Here is a 24,465-nt window from a genome sequence, read left to right as displayed (position 1 = left end):
CATATGGTAGTTCTAGTTTTTGTTTTTTGAGGAACCTCCATACTGTCTTCCATAGTGGTTGCACCAATTTACATTCCCAATAGTGTAGGAAGGTTCCCTTCTCCACACCCTCTCCAGCATCTATTGTTTGTAGACTTTTTGATAATGGTCATTCTGACTGGTGTGAGGGGATACCTCATTCTTGTTTTGATTTGCATTTCTGTAATTATTAGTGATGTTGATCATATTTTCATGTGTTTTTGGCCATCTGTATGTCTTCTTGGAGAAATGTCCATTTAGATCTCCTCACCATTTTTTGACTGGGTTGATTGGGATTTTTTGTTATTGAGCTTCATGAGTTGTTCGAATATTTTGGATATTAACGCCTTATTGGTTGCTCATTTGCAAATATTTTTTCTCATTCTGTTGTTTGTCTTTTCATTTTGTTTATGGTTTCCTTTGCTATGCAAAAGCTTTTAAGTTTAATTAGGTCCCATTTATTTATTTTTGTTTTTATTTTCATTATTGTAAGAGATGGATCCAAAAAGATATTGCTGTGATTTGTGTCAGTGTTCTGCCTGTTTTCTTCTAAGAATGTCATAGTAGCCAGTCTTATATTTAGATCTTTAATTCATGTTGAGATGTGTGTGCATGTGTGTGTGGTATTAGAGTGCTATAATTTCATTCTTCACATGTAGCTATCCAGTTTACCTCATACCACTTATTGAAGAGACTGTCTTTTCTCCATTGTATATTCTTGCCTCTTTTTTTGTAGATTAGTTGACCATAGGTGTGTGGGTTTATTTCTGTACTTTCTGTTCCATTGATCTATGTGTCCATTTTTATGAGAGTACCATACTGTTTTGATGAATATAGGTTTGTGGTATAATCTGAAACCAGGAAGCCTGATTCTTCCAGCTCCATTTCACTTTTTCAGGATTTCTTTGGCTATTTGGGGTTTTAATGTTTCCATACAACCTTTAAATTACAAGATACTGTCAAAAGAAATTGAAGATGACACAAACAAATGGAAAGATATACCATGTTCTTAGATTGGAAGACTCAGTACTGTCAAAATGAAAATACTACCCAAGGCAATCTACAGATTCAGTGCAATCCCTATCAAATTACCATTGCATTTTTCACAGAACTAGAATCAAAAGTTTAAGTCTTCTCTTGACTTCAATTCCTTTCCCCATATTAAATTAATTATTTCTCTATGTTTATGAAAAATATATACATTAGGTTTTTATATTTCTGTTTTTAATAAAAAATTAACTCAAGCTATGTACATATTGTTCTAAAATTTCTTTTTCACATAATATATAGTGGACAGTTGTCCAAGTCTACTTCTTTAAACCACACATCATATATCACATGTACCATATATCTTCAGCATTCCCTACAAATGGTGGGGTAGGAATCCTCGTGTTGCCATAAAGATGATGTGTAGGTCTCCAGACAATATAATTTGAGGTTGACTGTGTGCCTGCCAGAAACCCACTCATTCAGGGTTCGCATTGTCAGTTCTCTCTAGCCCTCTGCCTTTGGTGATGGTGTGAATACAATTCCCTGAGGCAGAGCTCTGATCTCCTTGAGATCATTGAGGACAACAAGGAAGTCCTAGGGACAACTAGGCTCTGAAAGGGGGAATAGAACTTGTGACTTTGTATATATTAAAAATAGTCTTCCCAGGAATTCTCTCATGGCTCAGTGGGTTAAGGATCTGACGTTGTTGCAATGGCTTGAGTCACTGCTGTGGCATAGTTTTGATCCCTGGCCCAGAAACTTCCACATGCCACAGGTGCAGCAAAAGAAAAATAGTGGTCCCAATGCATTGAGCATTTATTATATCATAAGCACCATGGTTAGCAGTTCATATAACATTTAGGGTGGCTGCTATTATCCCATTTGTAGGTGAGGGGGATGAAACTCTGAGAGGCTAAGTAACTTGCTCAAGGTTATATGGCTGGTCATTGGTTACACAAACACTTTTTACTGGTTTCATCTCTCACAATTGTCTTATCTTTATAAATCTATTTCTCACCTTATAAGCTTAGACTATTATAAGAAGTTATATGTAAGCTTCATGGTAAGTACAAAGAAAAAACTAATAGATACAAAAAATAAAGAAATGAAAGAATATCACTACACAATATCAGCAAACAAAAAGGAAGATAGAAAGGTAGGAATAAAGGAACAAAAGAACTACAGCATAGTGAGAAAATTAACAAATAGCAATAGTACGTACTAACCTATCAATAATTATATTAAATATAAATATATTAAGTTCTCCAAATAAAAGACACAGAATGGCTGAATGAATTAAAACTAAGGCCTTACCTGTTTAAGGACATAGCAGAATGTGAGGAATGATAAAAGATATTTTGTGCAAATGTAACCAAAATTATCCCCACTTTTTGAAAGTTAGCTTTATGCCATTTCACTTTTACAAAAGACCTACATTAGTACCTGTTTTCCCTAATTAAAAGGAATCCAAAGAGAATTTTCACTTTTACACAAAAAAATGCTTCTTCACTTTAAGTCATTTCAGCTTACAAAAGGTTTCATAAGAATTCTCTATTTTCAGATAGGAGGGGAAACCTGTAGTAGTAAATACATGCACCCAACATTGGAGCACCTGAATACATAAAGCAAACATTAAGGATAATGAAAAGAGAAATAGACAAAAAGTACAGTAATAGTGAGGGACTTCAATACCCTGTTGTCAACAATGAATAGACAACCCAATCAGGAAATCAATAAGAAAAGAGCAGACTTGAATTACATTGTAGACCTAACAGACATATATAGAAAATTCTATCCAACAGCAGCAGAATTCATATTCTTCTCAAGTACACACAGAACATTTGCCAGTATAGATCATATACTATACCATAAAACAAGCCATAACAAATTTAAGTCCACAGTCATACCAATTATCTTTTCTGACCACAGTGACATGAAACTGGAAATCAATAACAGGTGAAAAACTGGACAATTGATAAATATGTGGAAATTAAACAACACACTCCTGAACAATCAATGAGTCAAATAAGAAAGAAAATGGGAAATCAAAGAGTGTCTTGAAACAAACAAAAATAGAAACACAACAAACTGAAACAACGGATGCAGCAAAAGCAGTTCTGAGAGAAACATTTATAGCACTGAATCCCTACATTAAGAGAAAAGAAAGATCTCAAATAAGATATCAAATAAACAACCTACACCTCAAGGAACTATAAAAAAAATAAAATTCAAAGTTATCAGAAGGATGGCCATAATAAAGATTTTTGCAGCAATAAGTGAAATAGACACTAGAAAGACAATAGAAAAGATCAATGATACTGTATTGGTTTTTTTTAAGATATGCAAAACTGACAAAGTTTTTAGCTCCCCTAACCAAGAGAAAAAGGGTACTCAAATAAAACTAGAAATTAAAGAGAACCTATTGTAACTGATACTACCAAAATACAAAGGATCATGAGATCCTTTCTACAAACTAGAAAACCTAGAAGAAATGGATAAATTCCTAGAAACATAAAATCAAGACTGAATTATGAAAAAATAGAAAACCTGAACAGCCCAGTAATGGGCAAGGGTATTGAGTCAGTAATTGAAAACTTCCCCGCAAGGAAAAGTCCAGGACCAGATGGCTTCAAAGTGAATTCTACCAAACATTTAAAGAAGAAACCCTCTCAAACTCTTCAAAAAAAAAATTGAAGAAAATGGAACACTTTTAAACTCATTGTATAAGACTAGCATTACTCTCATACCAAAACCAGATAAGGACCCTTCAAGAAAAGAAAATTACACGCCAATATCTCTGTTACTTGGTATGTTCTTTAATGAACATATATGCAAAAATCATTAACAAAATACTAGCAAATGGAATGCAGCAGCACTTTAAAAGTATCATATACAGCAATCAAGTGGGATATATCTGTGGGGTGCAAAAAATGGTTCAACATGTGTATTCAGTAAACATAATATACCATCTTAACAGAATGAAGGTTAAAAAACTATGTGATCATCTCAACAGATGCAGGAAAAGCACTTGACAAAATGATTACTATCAATAATGGAATATTTTCCATTTCTATCTCTGGACAGTATTACCCTGGAGAAGAGTTAGGGATTTTACATGTTCACCTTATATCCAGTCACCTTCATAAAGAGCCTTTGATTAAAAAAAAATTCTAATTGAATTGTAGTTGATTTACTACATGCCAGTTTCTGCTGCATAGCACAAAGACTATATAGCATCTACAACTGTATAGACTCAGTTATTCATATATACATGTTCTTTTTTATATTCTTTTCCATCTTGATCTATCCAAGGATCCCTGTGCTATACAGTAGGACCTTGTTGTATATCCTGTCTCTGCCTTTGATTTTTATATATTTTTGGTAGTGTCTGGAAATTGGTAGAGGTATATGGATTTATAATTAGCAAAAAAAAAAATCCTTTGTCTCTTATTTTTCAAAAACTGTAGTAACACATATCTTCTCATCTTATTGTATTCTCTATAATCTCCAGTAACTGATAAATTATAATGGTGATGGTATTGTTTTTGTGAGAATCTTGAATCTCACAACCACATGTGACATCTATTGATACAACCATATGATTTTTTTCCTTTATTCATACTGAGAGATATTATGATTTTAGACCATACTTGCATTATTATAATAAAATTCTACTTGATGGTATTATTATTTTTCTATACTACTAGATTTAATTTGCCAATATTTTTATGTAGAAATCTTGCACTTAGGAATGAGATTAGTCTATAGTTTGCTTTCTTGAACTATTTTCCTCAGCTGCTAGTAAGCTTAAATGCCCAACAACCTTTGTCTGGAATGGTATAAATCACATTGGAATTTCCTGTTTATGAAATCATCTGGTTCTGGTACCTTTTGTAAGGAAAAATCTTTTTCTTGTTTCAATTTCTTTTTCTTTTCTCTCTCTCTCTCTCTCTCTCTCTCTCTCTCTCTCTCTCTCTCTCTCTCTCTCTTATTTATTTATTTATTTTATTTTGCCACACTCACGGAATATGGAAGTTCCCCTCCAGCCATTGCACTGGGCCAGGGATGGAACCCATGCCTCAGCAGCAACCCAAACTGCTGCAGAGACAACAGTGGATCCCTCATCCACTGTGTCACAGTGAGAACTCCACAATTTCTTTTACTATGATTGATCCATTCAAAATTTTAACTTACTCATGGAATAGTTATGCTAATTTATACTTTTCAGCAAATCATCCTTCTCTGATTTTTCAAATTTGTTGCCATTAAGTTTCAAATAGAACAATGTCATACTTAACTGTAATCTCATTCGTTTCCACGTTTTCTTATTTTTGTATTCATAACCTTGTACAATTTCGTTCTTTGTGTGTTATTTTTCTCCCTTTCAGGCTCTTGAGAATATTATTGTTTTATTTATTTTCCATTCTATTTTTTGCTCTATTTTTATGAATTTCAACTTTTATTTTGGTTACCATCTTTTACATTCTTAGAATTATTTTACTCTATTTTTTGATTTTCCAAAGATAGATACAAGAAATTCCTCTATTTTGGCATTTTATCTTTAATACTAAAGCTACGGATTCAAATTTGGAACTGCACATTCTCTGAACTGCTTTAGCTGAGGCCCTTTGGTTTGGTATGAAGTGTTATTATATCTTGTAATTTCAGTTTTAATGTCTTCTTTAATTTTAAGCAATTACATTTTTGTTCATTCTTTTTTAATTTCTAATTTCATCACATAAGGATTGGAGTACATAGCCAGCAGAAATCTCAATTTTATGAAAAAAAATTGTGAAGGTTTTCTTTACAGTCAAATGAAGCTTGTTGTAAAGAAAATGAGAAAAATTGATGCTCTGCTTAAAGGATTAAAAATTCTATGCATATCTGCTGAATAAAACTTTTAGATTTTTCTTTATCCCCAGTTATTTTCATCCAGTAGATTTGTCTTACCCTGAAAAAAAAAAAAAAAAAAAAAAACATTAAACTCTTGCTATTGTTGTGCTTCTGTCACCTTATTCTTGCATATCTATTAGTGGTTGCTTTATACTTAGCTGCTTATATTACTTAGCTGCTTTATTATTTGGTATATATGATTCATCACCATTAAATCATTTTCATAAACTGTATGATACCATGATAGCTCACTTTTTCTGATGCTAACATACCCACCCTGGGGTGGGTATGGAGCCCATTGTTAAGTTTGAGGTTCCCAAGTGCTATAATAATGACTTTCCCATGGCTTATCCACACAAACTATAAGACTTTGCATCTTCCCCAATGATTTGTTCAGTTTCTTCAGGGTAAGCCTGTAACATTTTTAGCCTGGGGCTATACTTCTCTATCCTCTACCCTTCAGGAGCTCGAGGATAAGGTGGTACAGGAAGATACCTTTACTTGTAACATGTGTTCTTGTCAACCTCACTTTTCACTCCCAATCTCTGTTAGGCCTGCTGAACCTCAACCAGAATCAATCTGAGATTCTGAAAGGAAGAGAGGAAGGGAGAGATAGAGGAGGAAAATCTGTCTGGAGAGTTCAAGATATGTTGTATTCTGGTATTTCCAGGGGCGCAAGATTGACAGAGGACAAATGGTAGGAGATGGAAGTTTTGCCTGAAAATATGCTTTCTCTCCACTGGTCCCTCATAAGAAGCCTCCTTGGACATTACTAATTGTCCCAACTCTTTCTTTCTTTCTATCCTGACAACACAGCTATTCCTAGTGTGATACTACGGCAGTCAACAATGAGACATAAAGGTATATTGATTTCTATTAAGTTGTAATAGTTGAAAGATGGATTCTTCTTATGGTTCCATTAGTGGCTATGGGTTCCTCATCAGGAGTAGGATATACTGGTTAAGGCATGAGTTGCGATGTAAACGTCCTTGACTCAAATCCTGCTTCCATCATTTAGCAGTTGTGTAACTTTGGGCAAGTTACTTAATCTCCATAAACCTCCAGTCCTCAATTTACACAGAAAGGCTATAATCATTTCTTTCTATCTCAGGGTTACCGTGAGGAGCAAATAATATAAAGTGCTGTGTCTCATACAGCACCTGCCACGCAGGAACCTCCTCATAAGTAGTAGCTGTTGTTGCTGCTGTTATTAATATTGCCACCTAGCATCATCAGGCCCCTGTTTCCTCATTTTCAAATGCAGCAGGTGGGAGTTAATGTAATTGCTATCTCCTTGGAAATGTGCATATGTAGATTTTTCTCTGTCAACCTTCCTGGTTTAGGTTTATTTAAATCTACTTTAATTGTTGAGGGCGTATAGTTCTTGTTGTCTGACCTGGTATTAGTTTCATCCTATGACCAGCTCCCTGCGGTGCCCGATGCTCAGTGCTTACAATTGCCCACCTGACACTGCGGGTACGACGCCTGGAGCTCTGATCTCCAGGAAGCATAGTCAGCACAGCATCATCTGCCACACCTTTGAGCGAAGGGCTTAGATTGCCCTTCCAGCTCCAAAGGCCAACTGAGGTGCTGAAGAGGCCAAACTTTCCTGTTCTCTAAAACAAAATGAGATTTTAAAATGAACTCAATTTAGACAAATCCCAAACAAGAACAGTGGAAAGTTGATGGCTTTCCCCACTAAGGAGGTGGAAAATCAGATTTAATTATTGACAAGAGATGAATGTAAAACATTTTTAAGTACTAATAGCAAGCACTTAACTAAAGTTTGAGGAGGGAGAATGAAAGGCGATTCGAATAAGCTTAAGAAAAATGACAGCAAAAATTACAGGAATAGGAACTTTGCAATATACTAATGTTATTTGTTTTAACATGTCAATTCCTTTTCTTTAAAAAAAGTGCTCATATGCACGTGGCTAATACAAAGTTGTAGACTGATTCCAAAAATGTGCATTCTAATCTATGTTTATTGGAGAGGAGAATAGTTATCAGTCTCATCTAAACATTGCAGAGTCCGGAATAAGTGCCTCCATCACTGAGTAAAACCAAGAGCCTTAAAGGAGCCATGTGATGAAATAAAGAGGTTAGGGTTTTGTGTCAAGGCTGGTTCTGAAATAGAATTCTGTCACTTATTATCTTGGTGACTTTGGCATGTTTATACTTTTTCTTGATGGAATATTTCCCGTTACTTCACCTATAAAGTATCATAACAGCCACTTTAAAATATTGCTGCAACAACTGGAAATAATGCTCATAAATAGTCTGAAATATATGAGATCATTAAATCGTAGTTACTACAACCAAAGAATAGCTTCATATCAGTACTAATATGAGGTATATTTAAACTTTCATTTAGAGTTGTACTTTTTAAAGAATTTAACCTTGCTCGAAAAGGTCTGAAGAATATCCTACCTACTAAAAATGTTTTTGTTTAGCCGGTGGTTTTGAGCCACAAAGATGTCCCAACAGTGTGATATAAGGTGGGAGCTTTAGGTCATGTTGAGCTTTAGGCTCAACTTCCCTAAGATGCTGGAGACTGAAGTCAGCCATAGAGACAGCCAACCAGGTCTGTGTGACCAATAAAACCTCTAGACACCAATACTTCCTGTGTGTTGTCATCATTATTGCCAGGATTGTTAACATTCAAGACTCCACAAAAGGGCAACTGGAAGCTCTATGTTTCCAAGTTTTCTGAACTCAGCTCTGTGCGTCTCTTCCCTTGGCTGATTTTTTATTTTTTAATTTTACTGGGGTAGTATTACTTTCAGGTGTACAGCAAAGTGAATCAGTTATACATATACATATATCTATTCCTTTTCAGATTCTTTTGCCATATAGGTTATTACACAGTATTGAGTAGATTTCCCTCTACTACAGAGTGGGTCCTTATTCCTTATCTATCTTGTTACTTAGATATAAAATACTTATCTATTTTATATATAGCAGTGTATATATGTTAATCCAAACCTCCTAATTTATTCCTCCCTGCCCAGCTGTTTCCCCTTTTAATCTGTGTCCTTTTGCTGTTACAAACTGTACCAGAAAATAAAATTTCAGTGAGTTCTGTGATTCCTTCTAGTGAATTCTCAAAACTGAGGGTGGTCTTGGGGATCTCTGAGTTTGCAACTGGTATAAGAAGTGAGAGTGATTTTGTGGAATGTTCTCCAACTTTACAAATTGTTTTGCATCTTCTCTGTAAATCTAATATCATTCTAAACAAAAAGTGTATTTGGAAACAAAATAAGATAACCCCCCCAAAAAAAACCCAGAATATACTAAAATCTGCTTTGATAAATAAAGCAGCTATAGGATATTTAGTGAAGCACTCTGAAGGTTAAAGAACTAAGCCTCAAATCACACCATTAAATTTTACTAACAGCAAGAACTTGACTTTACTGCAATCACTGGTAGCTCAGTCATCAGGGCTGCTTCTGTCTCAGAAATTCAACCTCACAAACATAAGAAAAGCACTGCTACTGCTGGTCCTGTCATAGCATTTTGTTCCAGCAAAAAATTGGAAGCCCCATTTACAGTATTCTAATCCAACACACTTTACTTGCAAAGGAAGCTTTGAACTTGAATTCTGACCTCTCCCTTGGGGAAGGATGACTTAGTTTATGGCAAAAATAACAATCAACAACAGAATAAATACGCCAAAGAGAAAAAAAGAGACTGCAAATCTAACTTACTCATTCATCATTAGAAAGATACTGTTAACGCCACAGAGAGGCAGAATTGGCAAATGCAATAGCAATAAAAGCCATCATTGGCGTTCCCATCATGGTTCAGCAGTTAACGAACCCAACTAGCATCCATGAGGACAAGGATTTGATCCCTGGCCTCACTCAGTGGGTTAAGGATCCAGCATTGCCCTGAACTCTGGTGTGGGTCACAGACTCAGCTTGGACCCCACGTTGCTGTGGCTTGGCGTAGGCCAAAGGATACAGCCCCAAATAGACCCCTAGCTTGGGAACCTCCATATGCCGAGGGTGCAGCCCTAAAAAGACCAAAAAAAAAAAAAACACCCATCATTAGTTTAGCATCTATTATGTGTCGATTACTGCATATCCAGCATCTCTAAACTTTGTAAAAACCCTATAGGGCAGGGGATACTATCCTCATGTTATAAATGACATACCTGGAGTCAGAGAAGTTAAACATGGCCAATGTCACACAGCAGCAGACCTGACTGACTCTTCACCTACTCCATGCTGCTCCTTTCACAATGCCACCAAACAGAGCGCCTGAAATTAGGTTTACATTTCTACACGAATCATGTACTAAACATATTAAAAGTTTACTTACGTTCAGTTTTCTTTAAAGAATGGTTTCCATCCTGGAATCCCAGTCAATGCTTTGCGTTCCAGCCATCGTTGTAGTATAAATGTCTAAGCCTAGGTAACTGCTAATGAACTAGAGCTCAAGGAAGGCGTCCGCTCAGAGGTGGTCACAGAGTGGGGGATGCTGGACAGAGGTGATGGTATATATGGAGGATCAAGAGGTGCTATCTGGCTTCAGGTACATGATGGAGTGTCGTCTTCTTAAGGGCAGGAAGACTGGGTCAGGTCATCATCCCACTGTTGACCTCATCTGGTAGAGCCTGCCAGAGGCCCTGGTGGTGACACACAGTAAAAGAACTCTGCCCATTTTTTTAAAACTTCTAACAAGCGTATCATTAGGACATTGTGTATATATATATATATATTGTGTATATATATATATATATATTTTGGTCGTTGTTGTTGTTGTTGCTATTTCTTGGGCCGCTCCCGCGGCATATGGAGGTTCCCAGGCTAGGGGTTGAATCGGAGCTGTAGCCACCGGCCCACGCCAGAGCCACAGCAACGCAGGATCCGAGCCGCGTCTGCAACCTACACCACAGCTCACGGCAACGCCGGATCGTTAACCCACTGAGGAAGGGCAGGGACCGAACCTGCAACCTCATGGTTCCCAGTCGGATTCGTTAACCACTGTGCCACGACGGGAACTCCAGGACATTGTATATTTTTATGTTGAGAACTGCCCCTAGGTTTTTCTGACAAAGACTTAAAAGACAGACTTGTATGTTTTAGCTGAAATGTTACTTTGGGAAGGTTATGAGTTCCCCACAGAAAATTCACATAAGGGAGAACATGAAGGTGGCAGGATAATTCCTCTGTCTGATTTGCTACATTTAAATTTCTCTTTCTAGTCATCCTTGGAGATTTCAATGATGTGGACTTGTTTTTGCATAATGTGTGTGGTATAAATGGTTCAGTACCCATGAACAATGCTTTCTTTAATATCAAAATGAAAGCATACCAGAGTGATCTAGTTAACATGCAAATTGAATCGTGTGACTCCTCTCCTTCAATAGCTTTCCTTTGCTTTTAGAATAAAATCCAAACTCTTTGCCACAAAAGCACTCTTTGCTTGGCTATGTTATTTCTTTTGACCTTGGCTTTATAAGACTGAATAGATTTATCTACCCAACTCAGCAACAATGTAGTTTGTACAAAGAGCTAGGGAATATTGTTCAATTTAGTTAAATAATATGAAGTACTTATCATATGTCAAGTTCGTGGTAGATGATGGGGGTATAAATGTATGTAAAATATGGACAATCATGTAGTCTGGTGGAAGAAACACACATAAGTCAATAGTGACAGAGCAATGAGATGTGTAAAAAAAAAAAAAATCGCATTCAAGAAGGAGTGGTAAAACAAAGCAGGGGATCAACAGCCAAAGACTGCATGAAAGGTAAGATGACTAAATTGAAGGTTGGAGGATGGAGTCAATAAAACAAAACAAAACAAAACAAAGTCTAGGGAGAGGAACTAGCACTTAAAAGGTCAGGTACTGGGAGTTCCCGTTGTGGCTCAGTGGTTAACGAATCCGCCTAGGAACCATGAGCTTGAGGATTCGATCCCTGCCCTTGCTCAGTGGGTTAAGGATCTGGCGTTGCCATGAGCTGTGGTCTAGGTTGCAGACTCGGCTTGGATCCCGTGTTGCTGTGGCTCTGATGTAAGCCTGCGGCTACAGCTCCGATTTGACCCCTAGCCTGGGAACCTCCATATGCCGCAGGAGCAGCCCAAGAAATGGCAAAAAGACAAAAAATAAATAAATAAATAAATAAAAATTAAAAAAAAAAAAAAGGCCAGGTAGCATGAAACAACACTGTAAAAGTCTTGTCATGTCGGTCCATAAAGCGCACGATGGACAGGTCGTAGAGGGTAAAGACAAGGCTGGGGCTGGATCATGAGGGACTTGATGTCATGCTAGGAGTTTAATAGCTAGTTTTTTCAAGCCAGTGTTTTTCAATAATTTGTGAGTCTACACAGACATGGAAATAGACTTGTGGTTGCAAGGGGGAGGGGGAGGGAGCAGGGTGGACTGGGACTTTGGGGTTAATAGATGTAAACAATTACATTTAGAATGGATAAGCAATGAGGTCCTACTGTATAGCATAGGGAATGAGATCCAGTCTCTTGGGGTATAACATGATGGAAGATAATATAAGAAAGAGAATGTATATGTTCATATACATATATTTGCTGTACAGCAGAAATTGGCACAACATTGTAAATCAACTATAATTTTTAAAAACAATGTAATAAAATACTGTTCTTGAGTAAAAAAAATTAAATTAAAACAAATCATTCCTTTATGACTTGAAATAATAATAATAATTTGTCAGTCTATGGTGAGATCTGAATGGAAAACCGCACAGTGATACATCAGGTTTAAGAAAATATACAAGGGTATATAATATTGTATGTGTGAATATATAAAGAAAATGAATATTTATGTCCTGAGAGTAATATGTACCATGACTATTCAAAATCATAATTGTAAATTAGCTTACATCTTAAGGTGAGTTTTATCTTTTGAACTGAGGGCGTTTTCTGGTGGCAAAAATATATTCTTCAGCTTTTCAAAGGAACTGAGCCAAAAGCATCACTCAAAAGTGCCCAGGAGAGCTGTGAGGCGGCTTTCAGGCAATAAAGGAATGACCTTAGTGAGAAAACACTCCTGTCCCTCCCGCCCCCACCGAACCGTCAGAGAGACAATTCCCGGGTTTTCTTCTTTTCCTCCTAACCACAGTCCCAGCAGACAGGGCAGGTGTCACCCCTCACTGATGCACCCCTGAGTGGCCCTTTCCTCCCCCCTCCCTTCCCCATCACTGCCATGCTGCCTCCCATCACCTCCCAAATAAATCCTTATCTTAGCATTTTTCATATATTTTAGAAATATTAGGAGGAAAAAATGATAAGCATCCTTTCATGTTCAAGTGAAGTAATTTTTTCCTTTTTTTAATCCATTACAAGATTATAGAGGATTGTAAGAGCTAACAATCTCAATCTGCAAAGATTTGGATGGAAAACTCTTAGAATTACCAGACCATAACTCGGCCATCCATCAGCGCTGTGTTGCCCTTAGGGTGGAACTGTTTACTGCTCTCACACATGAGTTTTCTTCCATGGTCCCAAGACATGGGAACTGCAGTTTCAGCAAACACAATGCCTTTCTCTTGTCCTGGCTTGATGCTAGGGTCACAGCAAGTTCTACCCCAGCTCACTGTGCTCTCAGCTCCATGTTCTCTCCAAGAGATGTCACCATGTGTTCTCAATTGGAGCAAAAATAGATTTTACACCTTGACCAAATCTTTACACTTCGATCTATGAAGGATTAATAGTTACAAGTGTACAATCCCATCCCAGCTAAGCAACAAGGAAGTCCTAGAATGATTTTAAACAAGGAAATGACACCTGAATTTTATTATATAAGAGCACTCTAGAAGCCAACATTGAACATGGAACAAATGAGTGTGAGAACCGAAATAATAAGTGAGAAGGGGAGTTCCCATCATGGTGCATCAGAAATGAATCCAACTAGGAACCATGAGTTTGTGGGTTCGATCCCTGGCCTCACTCAGTGGGTTAAGGATCTGGCGTTGCTATGAGCAGACGTGGCTCAGATCCTGCGTTGTCGTGACTATGGTGTAGGCCAGCAGCTGTAGTTCTGATTTGACCCCTAGGCTGGGAACTTCCATATTCCACAGGTGTGGCCCTAAAAATAAATAAATGAATAAAATGAGGAGGCCATAAGTAATAAACCAGGTTAGAAATTATAGAGACCTAAACTAAACTCAGAGCATGAAGTTGGAAACCAGGCAGTAGAAGGCAAAATCATAGCAATACAGCATTCTCAGGGCCATGACAGCACTTACAGTTGCCTCTAACACCATAGACATTTGTTACATCAGGACTTTGTTTTGCATTTGTGACTGACTTCTACCAAAAAATCCAAAACAAAACAAAACAAAAAACCAATGAAAAAACAAAATACAACATACAGGCATCAATTGTTTCAAATGGTTTCTAGAGCTGGGACTTACCTTCTTAGGAAGTGCTGTCAGTGAGTTTTACAGAATCCAGAAACTACTGAAAATGTACATGTTAATTGTGTGTGCTTTTGTGGAAAGACAGTTCATAGTTTTACCATTGTTCACATGGATCGGAGATCTAGAAGAGAAAGATTTAACTTAAAAAAAGTCAAAGAGAAAGACTTCAGATGCCATTCCCTCTCAGCAAAGCATGTAAATCAAACCCCAGGTAGGAAGAGCTTGTCGAGGATGAAGAACGATAGCCCTGAATGTGCGCATTACTGTGAAGATTCTAGTCATTGGAGAAAACAAGCCAAGATGTAAAGGCAGGAAACATTTTCTGCAATAAATGATGGGCAAGCTTGAGATGAAGATGCAGTGGAAAGCTTGCTAAAGTTTGTGTCAATCCTTTTATCAGGCCTGGGGCTTTACAGGATGGTGCAGGGGCTGGGAGTAGAAGGGGAGGGGTTTCCAAATAGAGGAGTTAACAGAGCTAGTATTAGTGGTTCAAGGGTCAAAATACCAGAAAAACTGCTAATAGCCAAGTTTAGGCTAGTCCATGCTATGCTTAGTGTATTTTTAAAGGCTTCTGCACTTCCTCCAAAGGGGCACCATCGTGAGGTCTGGCCCACAGCCTGGTGAATGATAAACCCCACAGGACCCCTCAGCCAGCTGTCCTTGTGCATGGTCCCACCTGCAGTACAGCGCACTGCAGCCCTGCTGGGTGTCAGAGACAGCACATCAGCAGTCACCCTATGCTTCCTTCAGTGTCCCCTTATGCACACTCCAGCTGCCCCAGACCCCCCCCATTTCTCTCCTACTTTTGTACCCTCCCAGAGTCATACACCCTTCCCCAACCCTTCGCATCTTAGACAAAAAGTTTATTCACCCATCTTTATGCTCGCTCTAACAAGCCCTTAGACAGGAAGCCTGAGACGCCTACCCAGCCTCGCTATTACACCTGTGCTCTGTGTTCAGGGCCTTCTTGCTTTCCCTCTGACTTCTCTTCCCTTTTCTCAATCTTCTTCCATTCACATCACCTTTCTCTCTTGGATTCCTGCTCTTTGTTCCTCCCACAGGTCCTCCAGTTGATCTTTATTACTTGCTTTCTTTGAAGAATCACAGCTAAGGCTCAGATTCATTCCCTGACCCAGAAATTTCCATATGCTGTGGGTGCGGCCAGAAAAAGGAAAAAAAAAAAAACCAAAGAAAAGGCACTTGTGGGTTTACTGAGTTTACTGTCTCTAGCACTTGGGTAGCCCTGGGAGGGACAGACTTCAGGGTCAGCAAGGCATCAAGATGTCAAAGCATCTGAAATCTAGAAGATTGAAAGGTGTGATTAATACAGGAACCTTTCTTAGCATTGAATCCAGTTTAGATAAGATGCAATCCTACTTCCTCAACTGCCCACCTTAAAGAAGATATTTTATCATTAAGCACTTTTGAAATGGTAGGAACCAAAATAAATACCAGCACCGGTAACAGGTTCCATTGCTGAGACACAGGAACTTGTGCTAGGATTAGAAGATGACCCTTGTATGTCTTTCTTTGTAAAAGGAAAGTCCAATGGAGTGGTTAGCATGGAGTCATTTGGACTAAATGAGAGGCAAATGAGTTCATTTACATGGTGTCAATCTGTAACAAATTGATTCATTAGGTTTTTATGCAGCACTCCAAGAGGACAATGCCAATTATTTCCACAAACAGAAATGAACAATCCAACTATCTGAGAAATGCTGAGTCCTTTAAGGACTAAGACTTCTCTTTCTTTTTTCCTATATTCGCCTCCTTCCTTCCTACTTTGCTTAGGGAGGGAAAAAAAAAACTCTTAAAAGTTAAAAATGCAAAACACGACCATACATAACAAGTTCAAATTCTTCCTAGGCACTTGCTGCCTTTGATGATATTAGCATTATTGATCCTTAATCTTCATTGATCACATTGGAATTTTTTGGCCAAGCACCATGCTAAGAGCTTTACAAGCACAACCTCATTTTACCCTCCTAATAACCCACCAGGATAGGTATTCTCACTCGCTTTGTGTTGGAAATTTTAAAACTGAGCCTAAAAGACACTAAGTTTAGGTAACTTAGCCACAGAGGTCCAGTTAGAAGAAAGACTATGATGAATACGGCTCAAAACCAAAGCCATCTGATACGTAACCCATGTTTCTGACCCCTCATGGAAACCACTCGAAAGTCTTGTTAAAATGCAGATTCTGCCACCTCCCACTTCACCAGGGGTCTGGGAATCCTTATTTCTAATGAGCTCCTGGTGATGCCAGTCAGCAAGGCAAGAATGTTTACCGGCATTTGGATCTATTTTTTCAGAAGAGCAGGAATCCCATTTTTCCAAAGGTCAAAGGCCAAAATCAATGTGACATTACTTGTTCCATTTTAAATCTTTGGATAGTTTCTATTTTCACCCAAAATAAATTTTTTTAACTCATTGAATTCCCAAGTTTTTCTAGCTGTAAAACTCTTTTTTTTAATTAGTACATTTTACATTTTAGAACAGTTTCTGTTTACAGAAAAAACTTGCATAATATTAGTTCCATATACAGCCTCTCTCCACACAGTGTTCCTTGTTATTAATATCTTGTATTATTGTGGGACATTTGTTACAATTGATAAGCCAATATCGATACATTGTTATTAACTAAAGTGTCTAAAGTTCACCCTGGGGGTTCAATCTTTGTACATGCTATAGGTTTTGCTTCTGCCCTCTCCAGACAGAGCCCATGTGCTGGAGATCCCTGCCTATCATCCTCACCATACCCTGTGTCTCCCCCACACTGCCATTTACCATGTGTGCTCAGGTGTTTTTCTATGAAATAAAAATATTTCTGGTGCTCAATCAAAAATGAGAAAACGAGAGTTCCTGTTGTGGCTCAATAGAAATTAACCTGACTAGTATCCATGAGAACTCGAATTTGATCCCTAGCCCAGGAACTTCCATATGCCTCTGGTGTGGCCCTGAAAAAAAAAAAAGAAAGAAAAAGAGAGAGAGAGAATGAAAGACCAGAAAAGGCTTAATGTTTCAAGAAAGTAGATGAGACTTAGTTTCCTGTGCATGTGTTGACTGCCCTACCCCAGTTATTGTTTGAGTTTGAGATGCTTGGTTAGAGAATTTTCTCCTGCAGCCTTGTCCTTTGTGCCTCCAGCCAGATAAGATAAGTACAATAGAGTAGGACAGGACATTTCAGGATTTGCAAGAAACCTAGCATTTTCCCAGGGCACCCAGTTCGGGCCCCTTCTTTCAGCTACTGCTTTGCCCCACCACCCCCCGCTCCACCTCTTTCCACCCAAAATAGTGCCACAGTGTCAGGTCCCTACTCCCAATGCATTCCCATGTCCATGTTCTCCCTAGGGGACTACTACTGTTTCTTTGAAATGAAAAGAAGCCCAGTTAAATTTGAATTGAGTACATTCATTGAATGAAGCATTTGGTGTGTCCATTGGGAGTGACGAAAAATATTACACACACACACACAGAAAGTTTTAATTTGAAATTCAGATTTAACTGAGTGTCCTGTTTATATTTGTTGTTCTCTTACATGTTTTATCATTAAATCTGGCAATGCTACTTCTAAGATATCTTCCCACTCAAATATCCTCCTAGAGACTGTGTTTCATCTTTCACTGGCACATGCTCAGTGTCCCCTCCCAAATGAACCCACTCAAAGTTTGTGGCCCTATTTTCACTCTAACCTCATAGTTGAAAAATGAAATGTCCTGTCGCATTTTCCTGATGTAATAGTAAGAGGAAACCTCTCTACTAATTTTCTCTCCTTTCTATCATTCCCCTGTCACCAAGGCAAACACTGGGACTGTCCTTAAAGTGGTAAAGGACTTTTCTTCCTATGAATCCTCCCTTGGCACCACCATCTTTCCAGGAACAACCTCATATCTTTAGGCTGCACTTTAAAGTTTTTTCTCAACTTTATTTATTTGGCACTTGTATGTTCCAGTTCTCACCCTACTCTTTTTAATTTGATCCAGTTTTGAAATGCCCCCTTTTAATTCATTAGGGATAAGATACTCTGTGATTACAAACTTGCCATCTTTTACATTAGGATTATTTTTGTGATCAGATTTTTTAGAGATACAAATATGAAATATTTGCTCAACCCTAGGCTTACTGAAGCCATTGCAATTGGATCTCTTGAGTACTTTCTGAGTGTAAAAGGATAGCCATGTGACCTCGGAAAGGTCTGGTGATTTGTTTTTATGTTACAGAGGTGGACAAAGGAAGGGACTCGTATGTAATTATTTCCCCCAGAGTTTGCTAAGGTTTCCAGGGGCTCTTCTGGCCTCCCCACATGCTTTTTACTGCCCAGTAAGGCTCTCAGACCTTTCCAGCTAAAATCTCACGCTGGTCTCTCCCATCATAGCCTTGCTCTATAACTAAGGGGAAAGAGCCAAAAGTGCCAGAGGGCATTTTCAGAAGTCATTCAGTCAGGACCCATAAACTAGGCTATTTGTTTAAAACCTGAGAGGGTTGGGAATCAGGGGCACACAGAAAGAACCATGAAAGCAGATGCAGAACACAAAATTCTCTGTGAAAAAGCTTTATCAATCATGGGTCCAGCTCCTCAATGGAATCAGTTTTCACCTGTTCAGGAAATCAGCCTGTTTATCATTAACATTTTGTATAATAACCCATATGTGCTGTCAGAGGAACCATCCACTGTACTTAATACACGTGACTCTTTTCTAAGATCCATCCCACCTGCAAAGGCAGAGGATAAACTGCCCCTGAGATATATTCAAAAGAATTTGCCAAAGGATGTTAATGTTTTTATTCCCTTTTAGTCATCCCTTTCACCTGGACTAAATGACGACACAATTAGGTTTCAGTCCATCCAGCCTGTGAACATAAACTTAACCAAGTGGGGAGGGGTGGCGGGGTGACCACTGCAGGGAGGGCAATGTCACTCTCAGGAAGAGGATTCATCATTTTTAAATCAATTTAATCATGGCACCTCTCTCAGGTCTGCCTCTGTGATCATTCTGCCCTTTCCATGACTTTCTGAATTTTATATCATTCTAAAAAGATAATGAACTGAATAGAGCTTGACCATTCCCATTGCAAGACTTAAGGGAATTTGTGAGGAAAACTAAGCTGGGTAGAAAGAATCCATCATCAATCAATATTCAGCCTTAGGTTGTTTTGTTTGTTTGTATATGGAAGTGACTTTGGGGATTTCAGCTTAGAACTTAATGATTGTACACTTCTCTTTACTGTGAATTTAGGTCTTATTGAGGTAGTCTCATTTTGGCCTCAAGAGTTGATGCCACCTGACAGTATTTTTTTATGTGGTATGATTTTCTTTATAAAAAAATATTATTTTTCCAGAAATCAAATGTTTCCTAAAAGTTTAAAATACATCTAGAGATATATTAAGCTTGTAAAATTGAATATTATGTATGTGAATTAGCTTGTAAAATTGAATATTATGTACGTGAATTAAAGTCAACGTTTATACAAGTCCCATTAGCACAAGAGCAAAAAAAATACTTAACAAATCTGAAAATAGCATAACGATGCCTAAGAGCTAAGGTTCTGATGTGGGATGGATTTTTAATTTAAAGGCATCAATTAAACACAGCCTGCCTATCTATATGTCCTCTGTGAGGGTGAGCCTCAGTGATTTTTGGAATAGATTTGCCTCAAATTATGGAATTATACAATGTTACAGCTAGCCTAATTGCCAAAGCAATACAGTCCAAATCTCTCCTGTGGCAAATGAGGAAGCTGGAACCCAGAGTTTCCAAAGTCACAACTTAGGGCAGATGGTTTCAGAGCCCCATTGCCAGATTCCCATATTCCCAGACTAGGTATTTTTAGCCTCGCTAGTTAGATGGGTGGTACTACTGTTTTCTGGTCCACATGACATCTGTCCTCACTTTCTTCTTGTTTGGCTTCCTGGACCATGGATGCTAGAAAAACTACGAACTGCATCACCCACACTCCTTTTCATCCAGGATTCTACACATGATCTGGTGAAAATAAAGAATTAATAGCTGGACTATAAATATTACTGATGCTTGAGCACAGTTTAATCTTTAGTCAAACTTTTTGAAGTATCCACTGTGGTGAATTGGGGAACCCAAAGATATTCCTACCTTTACTGTACTTATTTCTCAGGATTATTTTCTTGTATAAGCTGGAATTTAGGGACTGTAGCAGCAATAAAGAGTGGGAGGTCATCACAAGATCTTTGGGAAGTGATTAGAAAAGTGTTTAACCTCAGGGATCCTAAATTCTGCAGCTTCCCTACCCTATGATCCACACTCAATTCAGTTGCTTTTCATTTTCTGTGACCCAGTGCCTGTGACTGGGGACATCAAAATGTTATCGATTTGAGGTCTCACTGTTCATAGTTTACAAAATCAATTACATACTTACAAATGTTGGTAGAAAGGAAAAGTGTCTTATATCAAAATGCCAGCAATCTGGGGAGATGGTGGACTCAGCTTCAGCAAAAGACCACCCCTTAAGAATCTACTTGGCCATTAAAGCTTTTAAAGGGAAATAGGGAAGTGATCTCAGTTAACAACTGAGATGGGGGTCAGAGTTGTCACTGTCCCCACTGCGTGCAGGCTTGTTGATTCCTGTGATCTACTTCTGGATGTTATCTTGGTCACACAGTTTGTTCAGGATGTTACTGAAGGGGAAGCTAGGAAAGTCTAGTCATCTGTTAATTACTTATTTTTCATTTCTATTTTTTTATTTTTTTGATCTACAGAAAGAACCAATGAGTTAGGCAAAGTTTTGCGTGATTAAAAGATTTGAAAAGTATGCTTGGGCTGGAGATGAGTTGAGCAGGGAGGTGCCTGGTTTCAAAGTTAGTTATAATACAGTTTTGCTAAAGTGACAAGAAAACTGGCTTTCTGCTGATGGTGGGTTTCCTGCAAAGAGTTGCTTACAAAAAGCTGCATCCAGAGCTCTGTGCTGCTACTGCTCTGGATGCTCTCACTCCTGGAAACTTTCTTAAAGCCAAGTAACCATTGTGCTGGGTAAGCCTGTTGTACTTTGACATGCTAAAAAACCATCCAAGTGGGAAACTCACCCTGGTTACCTTGCATTGAAGTTTTTCAAGCAGATCCACTTGAGTGCAACTTGGAGGCAGAAGTGAGCACCAGGTGACATGGCAAAGCCATCAAAGCTTCTAGCAGGTGGAAGGACAGATATATCTGGTTTTTTCTGGGGCAATGCTGCTGTCTATCATCCAGACTCTAGCATCATAAGTACAAATAGCAGGGATTTTCCCATAATAACTAACTCAAGTTCGATGGGAAGCATTTCCCACCTCTTTCTCCTGACTGTGTAGATTCCATGGGCCAACCAAACCCTTTCAATATGCACCTTTCCACTAGATGGAGGGGATTCTTTTTCTTCCACTGAGGTAGGGTTTTCTTTTATCTTTTGCATTGGAAGGATTGTTTTGAGCATTTTTACTTGAATTTGGCTATAACGTTTGTGTAAAACTCTGAGTTAAAGCAAGGCCATCCACAGACCCTATGAGACAAGATTTGTTTATGCTGGATTTTGCCTAAAATTCAGATGCCCCACAAAGCTGCCTATGACTTTTTTTTTAAATTATAGTTGATTTACAATGTTGTGCCAATTTCTTCTGTACAGCAAAATAACCCCAGTCACACACATATACATACATTCCCTTTCCTGTATTATCTTTCATCACGGTCTATCCCAAGAGACTGGATATAGTTCTTTGCGCTGTACAGTAGGACCTCATTGCTTATCCATTCTAAATGTAATGGTTTGCATCCACTCACCCAAAACTCCCTGTTCATTCCACTTCTTCCTCCCACCCCCTTGGCAAGCACAAGTCTCTTCTCAATGTCTATGAATCTGTTTCTGTTTTGTAGATAAGTTCATCGTCATATTTTAGATTCCACATATAAGTGATAACATATGGTGTTTGTCTTTCCCTTGATGCCTTACTTCACTTAGTGTGACAATCTCTCATTGCATCCATGTTGCTGCAAATGGCATTATTTCATTCTTGTTATGGCTGAGTAGTATTCCATTGTATATATGCATCATATTTTCTTCATGCATTCATCTGTCAGTCAACTTTTAGGTTGCTTCCATGTCTTGGCTATTGTGAATAGTGCTGTTATGAACATAGGAGTGCATTTATCTTTTTTAATTATGGCTTTTTCCAGATATATACTCAGGAAGTATATTGCTAGATCATACAATAGTTCCATATTTGGTTTTCTGAGTCACTTCCATACTGTTTTCCATAATGGTTGTGCCAATTTACATCCCACCAACAGAGCAGAAGGATACCGTTTTCTCCATACCCTCTCCAGCATCTATTATTTGTAGACTTGTTAATGATGTCCATTTTGACCAGTGTGAGGTGACCTCATTATAGTTTTGATTTGCATTTCTCTAATAATTAACAATGTTGAGTATCTTTTCATATGTCTAAGGGCCATCCGTATGTCTTCTGTGGAGAAACATCTATTTAGGTTCTCTGCCCATCTTTTGATTTGTTGTTTGGGTTTTTTTTTGTTGAGTTGTATGAGCTGTTTGTATATTTTAAAGATTAAGCCATTGTCACTTGCATCATTTTCAACTTTTTTCTCCCATTCCATAGGTTGTATTTTTTTATAGTTTCTTTTGCTGTGCAAAACCTTGTAAGTTTGATCACGTCCTATTTATTTATTGTTGTTTTTATTTATATTACCCTAAGATACTGACCAAAGAAAACATTGATTGATTTGCATATGTTGAACCATCCTTGTGCACCTGGGATGAATCCCACCTGGTCATGGTGTATAATCTTTTTTATGTGTTGTTGCATTTGGTTGGCTAAAATTTTGTTGAGGATTTTTGTGTCTATATTCATCAAAAATATTGGCCTATAATTTTCTTTTTTGGTAGTATCTTTGTCTGGTTTTGGTATTAGGGTGATTATGGCTTCATAGAATGTCTTTGGGGTTATTCTTTCTTCATCCTATTGAAAAAGTTTAAGAAGGATGGGTATACGTTCTTTGTATGTTTGGTAGAATTCACATATGAAGCCATCTGGTCCTGGACTTTTGTTTGTAGGGAGTGTTTTTATTACATATTCAATTTCATTTCTAGTGATCAGTCTGTTCAGTTGATCTGCTTCTTCTTGATTCAGTTTTGGCTGGCTATAAGTCTCTAGAAAGTTGTCCATTTCTTCTAGGTTATCAAATTTGTTGGCATATAATTGTTCATAGTATTCTCTTACAGTGTTTTCAGTATCTGTTGAGATTTCTATCAGATTTCTATGCTGAACCATCCTTGTGAATGTGGGATGAATCTTACTTTGTTGTGGTGTATGGTCTTTTTGATGTGTTGTTGGATTCAGCTTGCCCTATGACTTTTTTTTTTCCCCTTTTTTGGCTACACTGCAACATATATAGTTTCCAGGTCAGGCATCAGATCCAAGCCGCAGCAAAGACCTAAACTGAAGCTGTGGCGGTGCCAGACCCTTAACCCACTGTGCAGGCTGGGGATTGAACCTATGTCCCAGCACTCCCAAGATGCCACCAATCCCATTGCACCACAGCAGGAACGCCACCTCTGACTTGTTCCTGATTCACTAACCCATTCATGTTTTATGGTCAGTCAGTCAGACAGAAAACAGTTTGGACAGGATGGGGAACCACGGTTTTGGGCATGGGTCTCCATGTCTATGTGAGTTTGTAGTAATTTTAGATGCCTCTCTGGCCTCACAAACAACAGTTAAGGACAAGGAAGTTTGGGAAGAGGATTCTTCGCCTAGAGCCTGCTTTGTACACATACAGAGAAGGCAGGAAAGCCACCACAGTGGGCTGTTCCCCATGAAGTTTGCAAAGGCAGACATACTGCACTCTGACTCTTGTCAACCACCCATTGCAGTGGTAGGGCCCAGGCTTCCATTATCACTGGAACAATTGGCCAAATTATGGAGCATCCAATAGTTATCGAGACACTGTGAAAGCTGCAATGAGAAAAACACAATTCTTTCTCACAGGGAGCTTGTATATTAGAAAAAAATCATTCTTTTTTGATGTATTTAATCTGTGTTGGAGGAATTCTGAGGAAGGAGAGAAAGACAAATGTGGAACCAGAAAGAAGGGAATGGGTCAGTCTAGGGAAGGTAGGGACCCTGAAGCTGGAGTTCTCCAAAA

Source organism: Sus scrofa, chromosome 9 (assembly GCF_000003025.6).
Source record: "Sus scrofa isolate TJ Tabasco breed Duroc chromosome 9, Sscrofa11.1, whole genome shotgun sequence".
Classification (NCBI taxonomy): Eukaryota; Metazoa; Chordata; class Mammalia; order Artiodactyla; family Suidae; genus Sus; species Sus scrofa.
The sequence above is the reverse complement of the archived record's forward strand: the minus strand, read 5'-3'. Positions refer to the sequence as shown.